We start from the raw sequence: 21,006 nt of genomic DNA on the forward strand, positions 1-21,006 counted from the left end.
GAAGATAGAAAGAGAACAATTCATTCAAGAAATAGAGAGAAGGTAAAATCTGACAATACTTGTTGATTGAAAATGGAAATGTGAAGAAGAAGATGTCAAGAATTACATTAAGATGTCAGGTATAGGTAGAAGTTGACATTATTTTTGGGAAAAAAAGAAAAACACAGGAAGAATACCACTTTCAGTGAAAGAGACATCTGGGTTGCTTAAAGTGTCATGAAATGGGACTTTTCCAATTTCATGCAGGTGAATTAGGAGGGCTCAACCTTGAGGCACGAAAGATAGTGATGGTGGTAACAGTGGCCTTGAGACCAGGACCTGTATCAGACTCTAGAAATATAAGTGTGATTTGAAGCAGCTACAGACTGGAATATTTCAGGGAAAAACAAAACAAAATAAAACATTCACACTTATTCTTGGAGTCTTGTTTTATTTGAAGGAGTAAATAATTGGGCCTTATTCAGAGCTGCAAGTTTTGGTAAGACCTAAAAGGAACAAAAAATTGTATAAAATGGAAGCAATTCATCAATTCTCTTCACTAAACATTTACTGATTTTCTTGCAGGTTTAAGTATTATGATAGGCATTTTACAGTAATTACTTTATTGACCATCTTCTCTGGTGTTTGTATTAATACACAAAGAAATCTAACTTTAAAAGTGTAGCATTGCTTTCAGCTGACACCAATCATTACCTATTATCCCAATTCATTAAATCAGATTGTTTCAGTGATAAGTTACATTTTGAAGTTAATGAAATATTTAAAAGGCTGTGATGTTGTAACTGCAGACGTAGTATGCAAAACACGTTTGATTCATGTTGTTCAACACAATTTCATCATAAAATCTTATCTATAAAACAAATATTTTTGCACATCTATTATTATTCTCTTGCTTTATGTAAAGTTTATATCTATCATTCATCTCTATCAAATTGTTACATTTCCAGTTTTTTATCCTTAACCATAAATGACAGCATTAATTTTACAAACATTAATGATGAACTATACTCACTCATAACTATTTATATATAAGTTGTCTTAGATTTATTGAACAATGTCTGAGTAACTAATGGCTAGCCTTTTATTATTCTATGATGATAAACATTTTTACAGTATCCAGGCTTCAGACATATTTTTGAAAACTTATTTCTATATAGGTCAAAATTTAAATCAGTTGTAATATGTGAGCCACTCAAATATATTCTCCAAGATGAGCTATTAAAGTGAAATACCAAGCTGGGCGTAGTAGCTCACGCCTGTAATCCCAGCACTTTGGGAGGCCGAGGCAGACGGATCACGAGGTCAGGAGATTGAGACCATCCTGGCTAAAGCAGTGAAACGCTGTCTCTACTAAAAATACAAAAAATTAGCCGGGTGTGGTGGTGGCCGCCTATAGTCCCAGCTACTCCAGAGGCTGAGGCAGGAGGATGTAATGAACCCAGGAGGCGGAGCTTGCAGTGAGCCAAGATCTCACCACTGCACTCCAGCCTGGGCAACAGAGCAAGACTCTGTCTCAGAAAAAAAAAAAAAAAAAGAAATACCGAAGTTGTTCCCCAAGACACCAATTTAAAGTGTATATGTGCAGTGCAGAGTTACTGGACCAAGGCACAGTTTAATCAGGGAAATTTTTTTGTTTTGTTTTCTTTTTCCTAAGATGTTCCTTACTCCCAGTTACATAAAAATGTATATTACAAGCAAACAAAATTAACAGGAATAGAAATAACTATAAACTACATTCCCATTGAAATCAGCTTTGGTTTATCTATTAAAGGATGTAACACACTTGTGGTTTTCAGGACCTTGTAGCTCCTGGTTCATTGGGAAGCACAAAAATTCTTCAGAGCCTCAAGAGCTGTGTTAAATGCATTATTTAAATAGTGTCCAACCACTAGTTAGATAGCTTAACACTCAAATAGCTTTTGAAATCTCTGTAGACTCACCTCAATTGAAGAGTCCTGATAATTTACAGAAGTGTGTAGTGCACTAAAAGACCCCTGATGTACAATGTCTGCCTGTGGAGTGTTTTATGTGTTGATCCACTGGAGTGTGTTTGCGTGTGTCTGTGTGTAGGTGGGTGAGTATGGGTGTGCGTGGATTGTGTATGTGTTTACACTGTAGTATGTGTCTGTTGGGGTACTGCCATTAGGGATTTGGAACAGTGAGGACCATAAACTTGTCAACATTTCTACATGCCTGCTTCATAAGAAGTGTAATGAACATGGCCAAAATAACTAAACCAAGTAAACAAATTAGACATTAATTAAATTTAATGCTGGGCAGGAAAGAAGTATTCAAGGTCAGGTAAAATGAAGAAATATAACCAAATGAATGAAATTTTGGATTGATTCATAGAATGAGACATGAATATTTTTTAAAATTTGTAATTTCTAATGACTATCAGTATATAAAACTAAGAATTATATGGCTGTCAATTGACTAAAAGCTGTACTTAAGATTTGAGCTAGTGAAACAACTATATATGATCTTCTATTTCCACTTTTCTGTCTCAAGAATGACTTGTGAAAACGATGTTTTTTTAAAATTTTACATTCTCATCTCAAAAGAGCTTCACAAAACTCACATGAGAATCTGGATGCTCATAAGAGGTCTGATTTTTTAATGGTATGTTTGTATTTCTGTTATGTACATCAATGTCAAGCATTCATTTCCTGAGCTGTTCTCTACAACACAGTTTAACTTGTAATGGACACTCAATAAATGGTCGGTTGGATATTCAAATCAACACCTTAGCTCCATCAATTTTCATTTCATATAAAAATGCCTGATCTTCTCTACTCATCAATGAAACAGAGAGTGATGAAGGAGGGAAAGCAGTTGAGACTGAGAGGATGACAAGCAGACCTCATTCTGCAGTGGATTTCCTACACTCTCCACTTCTGAATGCTTGGAAACACTTGCTATGCTTAGAAAATATTGGTATTTTCTAGGCAGCAAATGGGAGTTAAAGAAAGTCCATATTTCTATATTACAATAACTTACACTATAATACACAGATGGCACACATTTCTAAGCTATTTCAATTCATAGAAAATGTAGATAAATATAGGTGAGCAAGATGTAGGAGAAGGGTTAGTAATCAAGCTGAGTGTGATTGTGAGATTAAATCTAATATTATAAAATTATTGTATAATTGTGTCAGTTGACATATCTGTTGAAACAAAAGGTGGGAGAGTTTTGCATGTGCTTCCGTACTGGATGATGTTGGGAGAGAGGCAGGGCAACGTGGCTAGGCCAGAGGGTTTACTAATTGATGCTTAGAAAAGTTAAGTTCCTAACCAGAGACCAGGAGATAGAGGCCCTAAATTGTATAACATTTATATTTAATATATATTTAATAATATATAATAAAGTCTTAAAATGCCAATTTTAAATCTTTTCATTTTCTTCTTAAAAACAGAGGTTTTGTCCCTCTCCCTCTCCCTCTCCCGCTCCCGCTCCCCCTCCCGCTCCCGCTCCCGCTCCCCATGGTCTCCCTCTCCCTCTCTTTCCAAGGTCTCCCTCTGATGCGGAGCCAAAGCTGGACTGTACTGCTGCCATCTCGGCTCACGGCAACCTCCCTGCCTGATTCTCCTGCCTCAGCCTGCTGAATGCCTGTGATTGCAGGCGCGCGCTGCCACATCTGACTGGTTTTCATATTTTTTTGGTGGAGAGGGGGTTTCGCTGTGTTGGCCAGGCTGGTCTCCAGCTCCCAACCGCGAGTGATCCACCAGCCTCGGCCTCCTGAGGTGCCGGGATTGCAGACGGAGTCTCGTTCACTCAGTGCTCAATGGTGCCCAGGCTGGAGTGTAGTGGCATGATCTCGGCTCACTACAACCTCCACCTCCCAGCCGCCTGCCTTGGCCTCCCACAGCACTGAGATTGCAGCCTCTGCCTGGCCGCCACCCCATTGGGGAAGTGAGGAGCGTCTCTGCCTGGCCGTCCATCGTCTGGAATGTGAGGAGCCCCTCTACCCGGTGGCCATCCCATCTAGGAAGTGAGGAGCTTCTCTGCCCAGCCGCCCATCATCTGAGATCTGGGGAGCTCCTCTTCTCCGCCGCCCCATCTGGGATGTGAGGAGCACCTCTGCCCAGCCGCGACCCCGTCTGGGAGGTGAGGAGCATCTCTGCCTGGCCGCTCCGTCTGAGAAATGACGAGACTGAGAAATGACGAGACCCTCCACCTGCCAACCGCCCCATCTGAGAAGTGAGGAGCCCCTCCGCCCAGCAGCCACCCCGTCTGAGAAGTGAGGAGCCCCTCCGCCCGGCAGCCACCCCATCTGGGAAGTGAGGAGTGTCTCCGCCCAGCAGCCACCCTATCCAGGAGGGAGGTTGGGGGGTCAGCCCCCCGCCCGACCAGCCGTCCCGTCCGGGAGGGAGGGGGGGTCAGCCCCCTGCCCCGCCAACCACCCCGACCGGGAGGTGAGGGGAGCCTCTGCCCGGCCGCCCACCCTGGGAAGTGAGGAGCCCCTCTGCCCGGCCACCACCCCGTCTGGGAGGTGTACCCAACAGCTCATTGAGAATGGGCCATGATGACAATGGCGGTTTTGTGGAATAGAAAAGGGGAAAAGGTGGGGAAAAGATTGAGAAATCGGATGGTTGCTGTGTCTGTGTAGAAAGAAGTAGACATGGGAGACTTTTCATTTTGTTCTGTACTAAGAAAAATTCTTCTGCCTTGGGATCCTGTTGATCTATGACCTTACCCCCAACCCTGTGCTCTCTGAAACATGTGCTGTGTCCACTCAGCGTTAAATGGATTAAGGGCGGTGCAAGATGTGCTTTGTTAAACAGATGCTTGAAGGCAGCATGCTCGTTAAGAGTCATCACTACTCCCTAATTTCAAGTACCCAGGGACACAAACACTGCGGAAGGCCACAGGGTCCTCTGCCTAGGAAAACCAGAGACCTTTGTTCACTTGTTTATCTGCTGACCTTCCCTCCACTATTGTCCTATGACCCTGCCAAATCCCCCTCTGCGAGAAACACCCAAGAATGATAAAAAAAAAAAAAAAAAAAAAAAAAAAAAAAACAGAGGTTTTATTGTGTTTGGTCCACAGTCGATATTTCACATTATCTCATGGCACAGGGCCACTGGGTGGAGGGCTCTGTGCTGTACTTAGCGTGGCGTGTGGCTGGGGGATATAGAGCAGTAGAACTGGTCAGACCCGGAAGGGGAGAAGGAGGCCTGGGGCTCCTTAAAACCTACTGAGGGGCAGGGCACGGTGGCTCACGCCTGTCATCCCAACACTTTGGGAGAACGAAACATGTGGATCACATGAGGGAAAGAGTTCCAAACCAGCCTGGCCAACATGGTGAAATCCCGTCTCTACTAAAAATACAAAAAATTAGCCAGGCGTAGTGGTGGGTGCCTGTAGTTCCAGCTATTCTGGAGGCTGAAGGAGGAGAATCACTTGAGCCTGGGAGGCCGAGGTGCAGTGAGGCACAATTAGTCCACTGTGCTTCAGCCTGGGTGACAGAGTGAGACTCCATCTCAAAAAAACAAAAACAAAAAACCCTACTGAGGGCCATGGAGGTGGGGGAGCTAGGATGGAGAGGGGTCAGGCTTAACCCTGACAACTCAAAATTCCACTACCTTGTATGGGCCTCAGTTTCCTCACGGGGCCCCAGTGTAGGTCTGAGGTCTGTTGGTCTGAGAGTCCTAGGGAAATCCCGCCACTCAGGAGCCTGATATATTTTAGCATCATGGCTGACCCCCTTCTCCCAGGGGACTCATTTCCTAGCACCCTCTCCACTGTCCCCGCCCCATTCCTCCGGGAAACATTTTTTTTAATTTTGTTAATACTTCCTGAAACTTTTGCAGGTACAGAAACCACTTACTGATAGGCTGAGAAAAGGGGGAAGAGGAGAGGCAACCAGAAACCTTCAGGGACCGGTTCCCTCCATACCCAGGTCTCTTCTCTCCAGCACAGCCCAGCTTACAGCCTGGATGTGCCAGAGGGGACCTTCACCCTACACACATCAGGATACGGCCTTGATCCCTTCCCCCACAGCCCGGTGGCTCAGTCCTGCGAAGGAACCAAAGCAAGGGGAGGTGGGGGAAAAAATCCCTGCTGCCTGAGCCCAGGCTGCCACTCACAGACCCTCAGTTGACTGACAGCACTGAACAGGTTAAAAAAAAAAAAGATGAAAACACAGAAAAACCCAAACACCCAGAAGGGGAGACCATGTGTGGAGACAGCGTGCTGGGAGCCACAGTAGCCGGTCTCCTCCTGGTAGTAAGGGAGATATTCAGGGGCCTCCCCTGGCCCTGGGCAGTTGCTGGAGCCCAAGGGAATGCCATGGGCCACTGGGACTCCCCAGTAGTACTTGGGGTCGTATATCTGTGGGCCCAGCCGAAGGCCTGGCTGCTCTGATGAGCGCCCTGCGTGTATCCCATCTTCAGGGTCATGGAGGAGTTGTCACACTTGTCGATTCCCAGCTTGGTGTCATCGATGTGCTCATTCCTCCTATCTAGCTGTAAGTTTGTATTTGTTAACCAACTTCTCCCTGTCCTCTCCTCTCTGTTGCTCTCCCAGCCTGTAATAACCAGAATTCTACTCTCCACTTCCATGAGCTCAGTTTGTTGTTTTTTTTTTAGCTCCCACATATGAGTGAGAACATGCAATATTTATAATTCTGTGCCTAGGTTATTTCACTTAATGTAGTGTTCCAGGCTGATCCATGTTGCAGCCAAGGACAGGATTTCATTATTTTTATGGCTAAATAGTACTCCACTGTGAATAAATACTACACTTTTAATCTATTATGATTTTGGACATTTAGGTTGATTCTAATCTTGGCTACTGTGAATAGTGGCTGCTATAAACATGAGGGTGCAGGTATCTCCTAAATATGCTGATTTCCTTTCCTGTAGATAAATGCCCCATAGTGGGACTGCTGAAAAAAGAAAAAATTCTCTTTCTTTAAACCTGATCATGTCTGTCCTCATAAATGCATGTTACACCCATCTCTCACCATCAATGCAACCCCACCCTGAGCAGTTGTTCACTCTTCTCTTCCCTCATTCTCTGCACCCCGTGTGCCTCCATACCCCAGCCTCAGGCCTTTCTATACCACTTCCCATTTTGGGCACTGTGTTTTTATTCAACTTTGGTACTGTCCTTTGAGAATCTGCAACGTGATTTGGATACGGCACTTTTTATCAGGGTGTCACGTCAGAGTTGATAAATTCAAAGTAATATCATTCTTTTTCCTGCCAAAGTAATCTCCTCCTTTCCACTGCACTTTCCTGCCGATGCCACCACTCTTTCTCCTGTTGTTTAGGGAGAACACAGGTCACCTACCTGGCATGAAATGTGCAGGTGCTCAATAAAGATTTGTTGAATACATGAATGAATGTTCTTAGAGGACACCCTTGTAACTGGACTGATGATTACATAGATGTAAGTTTTATTCTCTAAAAGGGGTGAGTTAGAGTTTATACTAAGGTTGTAAGCATCCCTCTGGGCAGACTCTGGCTGTATATTACAGAACTGCTGAACTTGTGGAATGTGTATGTTTAATACTGAAAATAATGCCACATGTGTAAGACTTTTGCCAACTGGAATCTGAACATCAACAACTTTGAAGGGCTTATTCTACCTTCTCAGTACAAAAATACTTTCTATGAATGCACATATTTATGTGAGAATGTATAGAAAATTGACTTTAAGATGTACAACAAATTTATTTTAGCAATTGGGCCTGGGGGACCTAGAAGGAGAATGAGATTGGAGTGGTAGGGGTGGAACATTAGCTAATAATGCTTTATTTTATTAAAAATAATTACTGAAAACCAATGCAATAAAATATTAATATAATTGAGCAGGTTGGGAGTATAGTGCTTATATTCTTCTTTACATGTTTTAATATCTTCAAAATTCCTTTTTTTGCTTTTGTTAAGGAAGTCACAATTTAATTGGCAGTATATCTCTAATAGTACATGAAATAATGTCTGATTTCTAAACATTGACATCCTACATTAGATGAAATATATTAACTATTAAGCTTTGATATTACTATATAAAATTAATTGAAGAAAGCCACCCCTCTTTGTTTCTTTTTTTTTTTTTTTTAGTTACTATGTGCCCCATATGATCTGCAGGAATTTTTTTTTCTAGGCTTTGATCATTTTAAATAAAATCAGAATTTGTTAAAGTTCAGTTAACACTCAGCTGTGAACCCTATGGTACTGGGGTATTTTTCTATGGGAGATCTCTAATCATTATTCCAAACTATTCTATGCTAATTGATCTATTGATAATTTATAATTTATTATGAAATACATTAAATTTCTTAAAAAGAAAAAGCAAAGAATTAAAGGGAAACATTTATTGCAATTTAAATAAAGGAATTAGCAGTTGAAAACAAGAAAACCTATTCTGAGCATCCTTACTTCTCAGCAATGAAAACAATCAATGGACTCAATGCATTGGGTTAAAGAGTTCCCAATTGCCCACTATGTTAGCAGGAGAAAAAAACCCTTTATCATAGGGTTAAACTTTGGGAAGGATTTTCCATAAGGATCTTAATATAAAGGTTCTTGAAAACATAATGTAAAAGGTCTTTGATAGCAATGCGACCCACAGTGCAAAGATGTTTTACTGGTCCTGTTGGTGTCTCAAATTGGCTCTTGGTAAATAATCTGGACATACTATGAAATTATACTTCTGTATAGACAATTCAACTTACCAGGTTAGAGTGATGCAATCCAAATAGATGGCTTTCTTCTGATCTGGCTTAACAGAAATCTTGAAAAATTTGGAGGAGTAAATGTTTAATATATCCTCAGTTCACAACCACTCTTCTTCCCCCAAGAGACAACATCAGAGGCGGGACATCCTCCCAAGGGTACATGCAATATTATGTACAGTTCCCACACGAGAAAGCACATCATAATCTTAGTGAGAATGATGTTCTCATAAGGTCAGTTATACTCAGTGTGCGTAGTTGTCCAAGTGTGAGTATGAAACCAAGTCATTCGCAAGTACCACTAGTCTGATTATTAGTAACTATAATCCACTTGTGACATAGTTTTTCTTTGCTGAAATAAAATGTTGTTTTGACACCATGGTTGAAACTTTGGTCTTAGGCCAATGCTCTCTATTATCAGTTGTTGTTGCCAAGCCTTTGAGAGGTGTTTTATGTGGAGCATAAGGTCCCTTCCTGTGTCTTTGGTCAAAGCAAAGGAGGAGTACAGATGACTGAGAGAGTGATCATGCTGCTGTACCCACCTATGCGGTAGACCTTGTTCCTGGGTTGGGAGATGTTTTGTGATCAGGGTGCAGTAGAAAGAGCCCACCAGTAGCAGTAAAGAGAGGTGATCCTGGCTGCAGTTCTGCCTCTAACTTCCTGAGTGACATCAGGCTAGTCACACAGTGACTGCTCCACACATTTCTTTTTGTAAGCTGCAAGGATTGAATCAGACAATAGCCTCTAAGTTTATTCTGAACTCTCATATTCAGGGATGCCAATGATGTTGGCAATAAAATAATATGAACATGCCAAAAAACAAAAATAAGGAGTATAAATAGGTATGTAACTTTACTGCAGGACTCCTGTCATATCTCACAACACCATGCTTCATGAACCCCAAAGAAAGCAAAAAATCCAGCTAGTGTTATAAATCCTGATCAGCTGAATTCTTTCACATGTTGCAGCCTGACTCCAGTTATTCATCTCAGAGGCTAGCAGCTCCCTGATGCATCCTTCCATGTCTCTGGACAGGGTAAAAATAAGAAATTGGCCATTGTGAGACACACTGAGTTTCGTGGGGTTGAGCAGAGCATATTTTATATTCTTCTCTTGGAACTGCCTCTTGTTGGTAGTAAATGGTTGCCAGCACTGTTGTTCCTTAATAGACAAGTCCTAGAAGTAAAGATAATTCAATTTTCATTCACTCTTAGCTCTTCTGCTACTGGTGCTCTTCTTTGACACTGACAGGGCTGCACCTGTCTTCCTGGCCTGACATAGCACTTGTATGGTTTGCCACTTGCCAGAAAATCCATGAGCCATTTTAAAGACCTTTTGCCCAGCAGAGACCACTCCAGTGAGCACAAGTTGCCTAGTGTTTTTTTTTTTAAATGGTCTTCCTCCTTGGCTCATTTCTCTCCAAGAACAAAGATATCAAGGTGTTCAATTAACAGCAGCTCCTGAAAGACAATCCAGCTTGGTTTAAATCTTTAAAGGTTTTCTTTATAATAGAAAATATAATAGCAACAGTACCATCCTCTGTTACATTGAAATTAAATTACGATTCTTTCACTATTGGGGTGGAAAGTATAATTCCTATCACTTCTTTGGAAAGCAGTACAACTTACTAAAGATCACCAAAATGTTTATATTTTTTGGAAACAAAAACCTCACTGAAAAAAATTTATTCCAAGAGTATGATTCAACAGAAAAAAGCAAGTAATATACATGTGCATGTTTCTCCCTGTGAAAACAACAACACAGAATTTATTAGACAAGTTTTGAAACAGTTGGCTATGTGGTAACATGGAACAACATTCTCCTATAATGTTAAAGGATAAAAGCTTAGAGAATAGAATATATTCTATGACTACAACTATGAAAGAAAACATAGGTCTACATAGGGACAAAGATGATAGACATGCAAAAACAGGTGTTGGATTCATGGATTATGTGAATTTTTCTTGCATTCAAATTTATCTTTATTATTGCTTTTTTATGTTCCCCTCTCCTTCCCTCCAAAAAATCCTAAAGACCTTGAATATGCCCCTGTCAGTATTTAACATTTCTTCTGAAACTGAGTCTAGATGACTCAATCTGCCCCAGTTTTTTGAACAAGATGAGTAGCAAGGTTATTCTTTCCATTTTTTTTGTTTGTTTGTTTGTGGGGTTTTATTTATTTATTTTTTTTTTTTATAGCCAGACACACATCTTTAATTGTACAGCTGGCTTCTTTGTTTGGGATACGTTACTTTCAATCATTTTCCTAATCCTCTGCATGATTTACAGAAGCCAAGTGGGAGGTTTTAGCATTTCCATGGTCCTCCTTCTCCACTTTCATGAGATTCTTAGGTGAATTTTTTTCAGAGCAATTATTCTCCATTTACAAAGGCAGAATGCTGTGGCAGGAGCTGGGACTCTGGGAAACCAACAGGCAAGAATTCAAACTACAGCATACTATGAAACACTCAGATAAGATGTCCCCAATCATATTCTATTATTGGGCAAAATAAAATGTAAACCATGTGCTCAAAACAGCAAATATTGTGGGTGACACTGACACTGGTATTAGGAAAATTGAAGAAATGCAATTAAGAAACCTGGCAAAGAAGTAAACATGCCATGTAGGTTACAAAAGACAAGCCACATTGTGTTTATTTTAATATTGTTTAACAGTAACACCTAATAAAGAGACCATCATGATTGTGTGAACTACATTTTCAGTCATAATGAATGCTACAAACTTAACCTCCCAAGTTTAAATAGGCTACAACGTTTTGGGAAATATGCAAGAAGAATTATTTGATAAAGGTGACAGTTTTTCACACCTGAAAATAATATTTTTCTCCCAGCCTAGCTTGATCAACAGCCAGCAGCAACACATTGCAGATATAATCTCAAGACCTTGTGGCACGTACTTGTCACTACATGTATAACTTACTATGGACAGAGGATCATGGAGATTTTGAATATAATTTCCCATGTGACAGGAGATTAAATAGACCACAATGGAAGAAGGCAAGAAGAAGCTGGGTCTCTGGAGAACCAAAAAGTAAACTTCAGCCAGTTCTGGAAGCAGATAAACAGCAGGAAATATACTTTCAGATGGGCTACTTTCTCACTAGTTCTTTCTTGCTAGAGCTCTAGGGAAAGTATGAGTTACTGGGTAAGAATGTAATAGAAAAGGGGCCAGACTTGGAAAACTTTGCAATGGAAGAAAATCAGTGTCTCCTCATTTACATCTTTCTTTCTCCTCTTCCTTTGTAATGCCACCTTTCTTGGGATATTCCTTCCCCTAGAATACCCTGCCTGTCACCCCATGAGAACCTGCTCTTGAGACTGCATTTCTAATACCTATAATGGGATGTTATGTCAATGCCTTATCTCTCAGTGTGTGTATATACATATTAAGCTTTCTGTCTATGCTATGCTTTCTTATGCAGGAATATCAGACATTAATGAACCAGTAAAGAAGATACCGGGGTGCAGAAAAGCTTTCCTAGTGTCCTGGGAGCCATTCTACACAGCATCCTACAGCATGACTGTGGATCTGCTGTGCTCAGTTTCTTTACTTGTGAAAACAGAGTAATAGTAGCACCTACCTCACAGGATTGTTCAGAAAATTAGCGGGGTTCTTTCATGGAAAGCTCTAGAGCAGTGCTTGAGACATGGTAAGTGCTCAACATGTGTTCATTATTATTATCATTACCAATATTTGACATAAAAGCCTTTCTGAAAGAAATCACACAAGAACATGATCAGTTAAAAGATATAGATGAATGAAAATATGTTTGGTGCTGTCACAACACAGAGTGGCATAATGGTTAGGAACATAGTCTTTGGAAGTCAACCATCTGTGCTCAAAGCCTAGTGTCACCACACAGCCATTGTGGGACATTGGGCCTCAGATTTCTAGCCTGAAAAGTGGGGGAAAAATGTCTGTCATATGAAGTTGCTGAAAAGATCAAACCAGCTAAGAAATGTAAAATACTCAACAGTGCCTGACACAAAATGAACACAAAATAAACACCAATTAATGGTAGCAGGAAGAAAAGAGTGCTCTTCACCAACATTTTACCTTCAGAAATTGGTTAAGAAGAAATGAGTGCTTGGGAATCTTCCTGTTAGAGCTGGGGAACACAAATAACCCCAAGATATGACCCAATTGAGAAATGAGACACGAGAGTCAGCAGGTCTCAGGACTCAAGAACATATCATAGATCTGGGGCCAAGGGGACTTCCCAATACCCAGTCTTGAATTAGCCAGATGTGCCCTTCAGCCATTCGCTGAGCTAGACTGAGGCCTCCTCCAAATGGAGAAATAAATGCGCATCCTGAAGAGAGCTGACTCTGAAAGAGAGAGAAACCCACAGAGGCTGAGTTTCACCAGCACAACTACTTTTAAGCACATTCCTCAGTTAAGTCATTTCTCTTCCAGCAGGGAGGACTGAATGAGCTTATGGTGAGAGGCTGAAAGTTTTCTCCTTTATTTTCCCCTCATGGGAGAGGATGGAAGTGCTGTCCTTTCTGTAGGAACCTGCCGACTACAGACCTTTCCCTCAGCAGTTGGCATTGACTGATTTATCTGCATGTTTCTCTATCCACATCTTCTATATGAAGAATTGAAGTGGGAATAGCCTCCCAAGTAATCTGACAGTACCAAAGCACTATTCTAGTTTTATATAATTTTTAAGTCTCTTCTTTAAATTTTTTTTTGCAGACTCCATCCCAGACACAGCATACCAGAATCTCCAAAGGGCTAAGCTCAGGAATCTATTCTCAAGCTCCCGACAGGAGTCTTATATAGTCAGGCAGGCAATGTTCATATATGGGGACCATTAGAAATAATCTAATGTATGCCCTCTGAACTTCAAATTTTTAGTGTTCTCATTTTCTGCTCAATAAGCTCAATTTCAACATAGTTCACAGTTTCTCATATCCACCATGGCATTCTGCCAAGGAACTACAACTCTTGTTCTCTAAGCCCACCTGTTCTGAGGATGCTGGACCGGTTAGTAACTTCTAATGTACCTGCTTAAACTTTCCTCTCTCAATATGTCCCTGACTGAACTGCAGAAGACAGAACAACTGTACTCACCATCTCTTTCTTCATATCCCATGTCTCCACAGAGGCCACTGTGTCTTCATAAAGCTAACTGTCATGATTTTCACAAGTGATATTTTTCCTTCATGATTTTCCATTTTCTACTTGAGCGTTAAAATACCAGGGATAAAAGGAAGATAATCATTTAGCAGCTGAGAACATAAGATATGTGCTCCAGCACAGTACATGCTAAGTATTCAGAATTTATAGTTACAGTAGATAACTATAGATTAGATAACTATTAAAATAGTTATATTAGATAAGTAATATTTTTCTCATCTTCAAGACTTAAAAAATTAACTGTTTTAAGTGGTATTCAATAAAGGAAGGTACTCACTCACATCAACGCAATTAAAACCACATTTCTATAGCTGGATGTAAGAATCTTAATTCAAATCATTCACCAAAATTGTTTAACTTTCTTAAAGTAAGGCTGTATACATTTGCTTCTTTAAAAGTATCTTGCAAAGCCATTATGAGGTAGAAGAAAAGTTTAAAGGCACCGCATTTTTCTGTTGCATTGTAACTAAAATTACTACTCACAGGACATATATAGCTTCTGCATTTTGGTCCATCACATTTTCCACCATCAAATGAGTGTACTCTTAAGATTCTCACTTTATCATCAGTGTAACATACTTTGCTTCTGGAATGCCCAGTAAAGCTGAAACTTTTCATTTAAAGTGATAAAAAATATTCCCCAAATATCTACTTAATAATCTTAGATCTGAGTTTTAGCAAGACAGTTTAATGCATACACAATGAAAACACTACATTTCTCACTCTCTCTCACACACACAGATTAAAACCCCAAAGTTTTCACTATATTTCCTCTTTCTTATACAGCTTTATTTTTAACATGCAGCTTCCTTATAATTTAAAAACAATTTTAAATATGATTATCATAAAAATATTTTAAAACAAAAATGAAATGTATAAAGGCAGTTATAGATCATCCATGGTTACAGTGGTTACATCACATTTCTTTAGAAACATAACTGTTTCTGCTCCTGTAAACAACTTTTCTCGCACACATTTAAAGTGAGGTTAGTGCTGACATAAACTTATTGCTCTACTTACCGTCTGAGTGTTTGCACTGTGTTTGAGGTACATTTTCTTCATCTTCACAGCCCTACCACTCTTACTTGAGAGTATGAGTCAACAGAAGTTTGCATGTTAAAACCATTCAATAATATTTTCATCAATACTGGAATGATAGTAAGTAACATTACAAAACATCAGAGGCCAAAAATTTTTCTTTGTTGAAGCCCAAGATTTTAACTTATTCTTCATTACCTGAAAATACTGCTCATTTAACCTCTTTAGGAAAAAAAAAATACTCTGTAGATGAATAATTCCTGCCTTAATGCTTCACCCAAGACAGTTCTTTCATACTTATCCTCCGATGCTTTGTTCTTTTCATCCATTTGATGTAGCAGGCAACAAGAATCACCTTTCCTTTGGTGATCTGGCATAACGATATTTTATGTTTTTGTTAATTATTTAATAAATATTTTGTAAATTTTTCCTCGGTATGTATGCACTGTTTTTTGTAGTTCCAATTCTAAAGGTTTTATTAATGAATGAACATTGTCATCTTAAAAGAACAATTTCTCAGTGCTTCATAAACAGCTCTAAATGTTGGTTGCTTATCATCATGGTAAACACCTCTGTTCCCATGAAAAATAAAGATTCCTTCTTCTGCTTCTTGGCAACTGCTTCCATATAGACAATGATCTGGACCACACTTCCATTAACACGGAAAGACAAAAAGGCTTTCTGGATTAATGAAAAACATGATATACAACAGATCTTGATTGCTCATATAATGTTTAACTTGTATATTTTAAGCCATGTCATATCTCCTCATTGTAGTCACACCGTTGTCATATTATTCTTGAAATACTTCCTTCTCGCTCAAGTCATGTTTGTCAACATAACTCCAGAGTTTACTCCAGCTTTTCCACAGTATGGATGCCTAGCAAAGCGACTATACCATCCTATTTGAGGTTCCTTGTGTTCTGGGGCCATTGCGGAATTTGTGTGGAATTAAATTTTTTTAGTAAAGACCAAATATTATCAGCTGGTCTTTCAAAAAGTCTATCAGTGTGAGAGTCAACTTCTTTCAAGAATAACGGCAAGGACAATCTCTGCAAGCCACATTGTTTAAAGAGTTTTTCCACTCTGCTGCATTCTCACCTGGAAAGTTTATGGAGTATATTGTATAATTAAATATTTGTAGAAATGACCTCTGTCAAGCCTTCCTTTAAAGCTATGATGTAGCTGATCTTCAGCAAAAAATCTGGAATTGAAGAGGCTTGAGCCTGAAAATAATAGCTGACTTCAACATGGTCATAGTTTCTTCCAGTCTTTCACCTAGATGCATTTTCTCAACAGGCTGTATTTTCAGACTACACCTGTCCCACCTGCCGGGATGCGCAGCGGGACCAGCGCTGCCCGCGCCTCTCAGGGCACTGCATCCGCCTCCCGCCAGCCAGAAAGCCACTGTGGCCTGCGGCTTCCCGCCGCCACTGCCCGCTCCTTCCTCCGGGGACATGGCGAGCTGGCTAAAGGCATAAAGGAGCGAGCAGAAGCCGCAGGCTAGACACAGCGCTACCACGCGCAGGTAGCGCCATGGCCCCAGCAGCGTTCCTCGGTCTCATCTCCGCTGCGCCCGCCTGGTGAACTGGAGCACAGGGACCATAGTTCTGGAAATTTATCCTTTTTCTCTCCATGGATTCAGCAGCAGTGTCTAAAAGAAAAAAAATCATCAATCAATCATTTATATATCTTTTAATATAAAGATAAAACACTGCGAACGAGTGGAACTGGATAGAAAGTAATTCAGTTTTACAGAACACATCTGTTTTTCAGGCTCTTACTTTTCTTGAACATAAAAGAGCCCTATATATTTCTGTGGAATTCCCCTTTTACTTAAGAATTCATTATCAGCAAATTAGCTTAACGAGGCTGTTTTGTTAGATGCTGTAGTTGCATTCAAAAATTAGAATAGGAACAATGTCTTGTAAAAATTCAACATTTTATTTTATTTTTGAGACGGAGTCTCACTGTGTTGTCCAGGCTGGAGTGTAGTCGTGCAATCTCGGCTCACTGCAACCTCCGCCTCCAGGGTTCAAGCCATTCTCCTGCCTCAGCCTCCCGAGTAGGGGGATTACCGATTTGTGCCACCATGCCTGGCTAATTTTTGTATTTTTAGTAGAGAAGGGGTTTCACCATGTTGGCCCGGCTGGTCTCGAGCTGGCAACCTCAGGTGATCCTCCCCTCTTGGCCTCCCAAAGTGCTGGGAGTACAGGTGTGAACCACCGCACCCGGTCAAAATTTAACATTTTAAACTACCACTTATTATATTCACTGTGTCTGTGATTTAACATCTTTTTCAGTGGCCACAAAATTATAAAATGGATACAGAATAGTCTCTTCAAAAAATTAAGGAAGTTCTTTCTTTTTACTTTTTCCTTTTTTTGTTTGTTTGTTTGTTTGAGATGGAGTCTTGCTCTGTCACCTAGGCTGGAGTGCAGTAGCGCGATCTCGGCTCACTGCAACCTCTGCCTCCCGGGTTTAAGGAATTCTCTGCTTCAGCCTCCCGAGTAACTGGAATTACAGGCGTGAGCCACCACGCCCGGCCGGAAGTTCTTTCTTCTTAAAAGGATTATAAATATAATTCTTACTGGCATGACACTTTTACTAATATAGATTGACTTTTTGCTTCAAATAACCCATTCGTACATCTAAATTAATTTTGGTCACTATGTGTGTGTGCATGTGTGTGTGTGCATGTGTGTGTGTGGATGTGTGGATGTAAATGGCGGTAAAGGGTAAAAGGGAAGGTGTAAAAAAGGGAGATGGTCTAACATTTTCCACACATTTTTTATATACACAAAAGATATGTAGTAAAAACAATGGTGTGGTGAAAACAAAATATTGCAAACTAGAAAAAAGACTTAGCCCCCGGTCCTGTCGGATCCGTCCCGCTACGGTGCCCTCCAGCCTTAAGCTCCATGCAGTTCATCAAGGGCCCCTCCTACATGCTCTTGGCGGACGTCCAGAACCGGCTTCTGTCCAAATACTACTCCCAGAAGGAGGCAGAGCTCCGCAGCTGGATCAAGGGATTCACTGGCCTCTCCATCGGCCCCGACTTCCAGAAGGGCCTGAAGAACGGGATTATCTTATGCACAGTCGTGAACAAACTGCAGCTGGGCTCAGTCCCCAAGATCAACCGCTTCCGTGTAGAACTGGCACCAGCTAGAAAACCTCTCCAACTTCCTCAAGGCCATGGTCAGCTACGGCATGATCCCGCGGACCTATTTGAGGCCAACTACCTGTTTGAGAGTGAGAACAATACTCAGGTCCTGGTGTCTCTTCTCGCCCTGACAGGGAAGGCCAAGACTAAGGGGCTGCAGAGCGGGGTGGACATCCGTGACAAGTACTCAGAGAAGCAGGAGCACAACTTCGACGACACCAGCATGAAGGCCAGCCAGTGCGTCATCCGGCTGCAGATTACCAAGAAATGTGCCAGCCAGTCAGGCATGACCGCATAGGGCAGGAGGAGGCATCTCTACGACCCCAAGAACCGCATTCTGCCCGCCATGGACAACTCTACCATGAGCCTCCAGATGGGTACAAACAAGTGCGCCAGCCAGGTGGGCGTGACGGCTCCCAGGACCCAGCAGCACATCTGTGACACCAAGCTGGGAATCGACAAGTGTGACAACTCCTCCATGTCCCTGAAGATGGGATACACGCAGGTCGCCAATCACAGCGGCCAGGTCTTTGGCCTAGGCCGGCAAATATAGGAACCCAAGTACTAGCCGGGTGGCCCTGTGGCCCACGGCACTCCCTCGGGCTCCAGCGACTGCCCGGTGCCAGGGGAGGCCCCTGAATATCTCCCTTACTACCAGGAGGAGACCGGCTATTGAGGCTCCCAGCACGCTCTCTCCACACATGGTCTCCCCTTCTGGGGGTTTGGGTTTTTCTGTGTTTTCATCTTTTTTTTTTTTAACCTGTTCAGTGCTGCCAGTCAACCGAGGGTCTGTGAGTGGCAGCCTGGGCTCAGGCAGCAGGGATTTTTTTCCCCCACCTCCCCTTGTTTTGGTTCCTTCGCAGGACTGAGCTACCGGGCTGTGGGGGAAGGGATCAAGGCCGTATCCTGATGTGTGTAGGGTGAAGGTCCCCTCTGGCACGTCCAGGCTGTAAGCTGAGCTGTGCTGGAGAGAAGAGACCTGGGCATGGAGGGAACCGGTCCCTGAAGGTTTCTGGTTACCTTTCCTCTTACCCTTTTTGTCAGCCGATCAGTTTGTGGTTTCTGTACCTGCAAAAGTTTCAGGAAGTATTAACAAAACAAAAAAAATTTTTTTCTTCCCGGAGGAATGGGGTGGAGACAGTGGAGAGGGTGCTGGGAAATGAGTCCCCTGGGAGAGGGGTCCCAGCCATGATGCTAAAATATATCAGGCTGCTGAGTGGCTGGATTTCCCTAGGACCCTCAGACCAACAGACCTCAGACCTACACTGGGGCCCTGTGAGGAAACTGAGGCCCGTACAAAGTAGTGGAATTCTGAGTTGCCAAGGTGAAGACTGACCCCTCTCCATCCTAGCTGCGCCACCCCCGTGGCCCTCAATAGGGTTTTTTGTTTGTTTTTTTGTTTCTGTTTTTTTCAGATGGAGTCTCGCTCTGTTGCCCAGGTTGAAGCACAGTGGAGTAATCTCGCCTCACTGCACCTCGGCCTCCTGGGCTCAAGCGATTCTCCTGCCTCAGCCTCCAGAATAGCTGGAACTACAGGGGCCCACCACCACGCCTGGCTAATTTTTTGTATTTTTAGTAGAGATGGGATTTCACCATGTTGGCCATGCTGGTTGGGAATTCTTTCCCTCATGTGATCCGCCTGTTTCATCCTCCCAAAATGTTGGGATGACAGGCGTGAGCCACCGCGCCCAGCCCCTCAGTAGGCTTTAAGGAGCCCCAGGCCTCCTTCTCCCCTTCCGGGCCTGACCAGGTCTGCTGCTCTATCTCCCCAGCCACACGCCACGCTAAGTACAGCACAGAGCCCTCCACCCAGCGGCCCTGCGCCATGAGATAATGTGAAATACCAACTGTGGACCAAACGCAATAAAACCTCTGTTTTTAAGAAGAAAATGAAAAGAGTTAAAATTGGCATTTTAAGACTTTATTATATATTATTAAATATATATTAAATATAAATGTTATACAGTTTAGGGCCTCTATCTCCCGGTCTCTGGTTAGGAACTTAACTTTCCTAAGCATCAATTAGTAAACCCTCTGGCCTAGCCACGTTGCCCTGCCTCTCTCCCAACATCATCCAGTACGGAAGCACATGCAAAACTCTCCCACCTTTTGTTTCAACAGATATGTCAACTGACACAATTATACAATAATTTTATAATATTAGATTTAATCTCACAATCACACTCAGCTTGATTACTAACCCTTCTCCTACATCTTGCTCACCTATATTTATCTACATTTTCTATGAATTGAAATAGCTTAGAAATGTGTGCCATCTGTGTATTATAGTGTAAGTTATTGTAATATAGAAATATGGACTTTCTTTAACTCCCATTTGCTGCCTAGAAAATACCAATATTTTCTAAGCATAGCAAGTGTTTCCAAGCATTCAGAAGTGGAGAGTGTAGGAAATCCACTGCAGAATGAGGTCTGCTTGTCATCCTCTCAGTCTCAACTGCTCTCCCTCCTTCATCACTCTCTGTTTCATTGATGAGTAGAGAAGATCAGACATTGTTATATGAAGTGAAAATTGATGGAACTAAGGTGTTGGTCCAAATATCCAACCGACCATTTATTGAGTGTCCGTAACCAATTAAATTGTGTTGTAGAGAACAGCTCAGGAAATGAATGCTTGACACTGATGTATATAACAGAAATACAAACTTGCCATTAAAAAATCAGACCTCTTATGAGCATCCAGAATCTCATGTGAGTTTTGTGAAGCTCTTTCGAGATGAGAATCTAAAATTTCAAAAAAACACATCTTTTTCACAAGTCATGACAGAAAAGTGGAAATAGAAGATCATATATGGTTGTTTCACTAACTCAAATCTTAAGTACAGTTTTTTGTCAATTGACAGCCATATAGTTCTTATTTTATATACTTTCATTAGAAACTACAAATTTTAAAAAATATTCATGTCTCATTCTATGCATCAATCTAAAAATTTCATT

The 21,006-nt window shown here is 41.6% G+C and overlaps 2 pseudogenes; one reads left to right on the forward strand and one right to left on the reverse strand.

The window, feature by feature from the left end:
* Positions 1-15,239: 15,239 nt before the first annotated feature.
* LOC129530342 (glucoside xylosyltransferase 1-like) lies at positions 15,240-16,449 on the reverse strand (annotated as a pseudogene).
* A 1,164-nt stretch (positions 16,450-17,613) lies between these two features.
* On the forward strand, positions 17,614-18,727 carry LOC109023110 (calponin-2-like; annotated as a pseudogene).
* The last annotated feature ends 2,279 nt before the right edge of the window (positions 18,728-21,006 follow it).

Source organism: Gorilla gorilla, chromosome Y (genome assembly GCF_029281585.2).
Source record: "Gorilla gorilla gorilla isolate KB3781 chromosome Y, NHGRI_mGorGor1-v2.1_pri, whole genome shotgun sequence".
Taxonomy (NCBI): domain Eukaryota; kingdom Metazoa; phylum Chordata; class Mammalia; order Primates; family Hominidae; genus Gorilla; species Gorilla gorilla.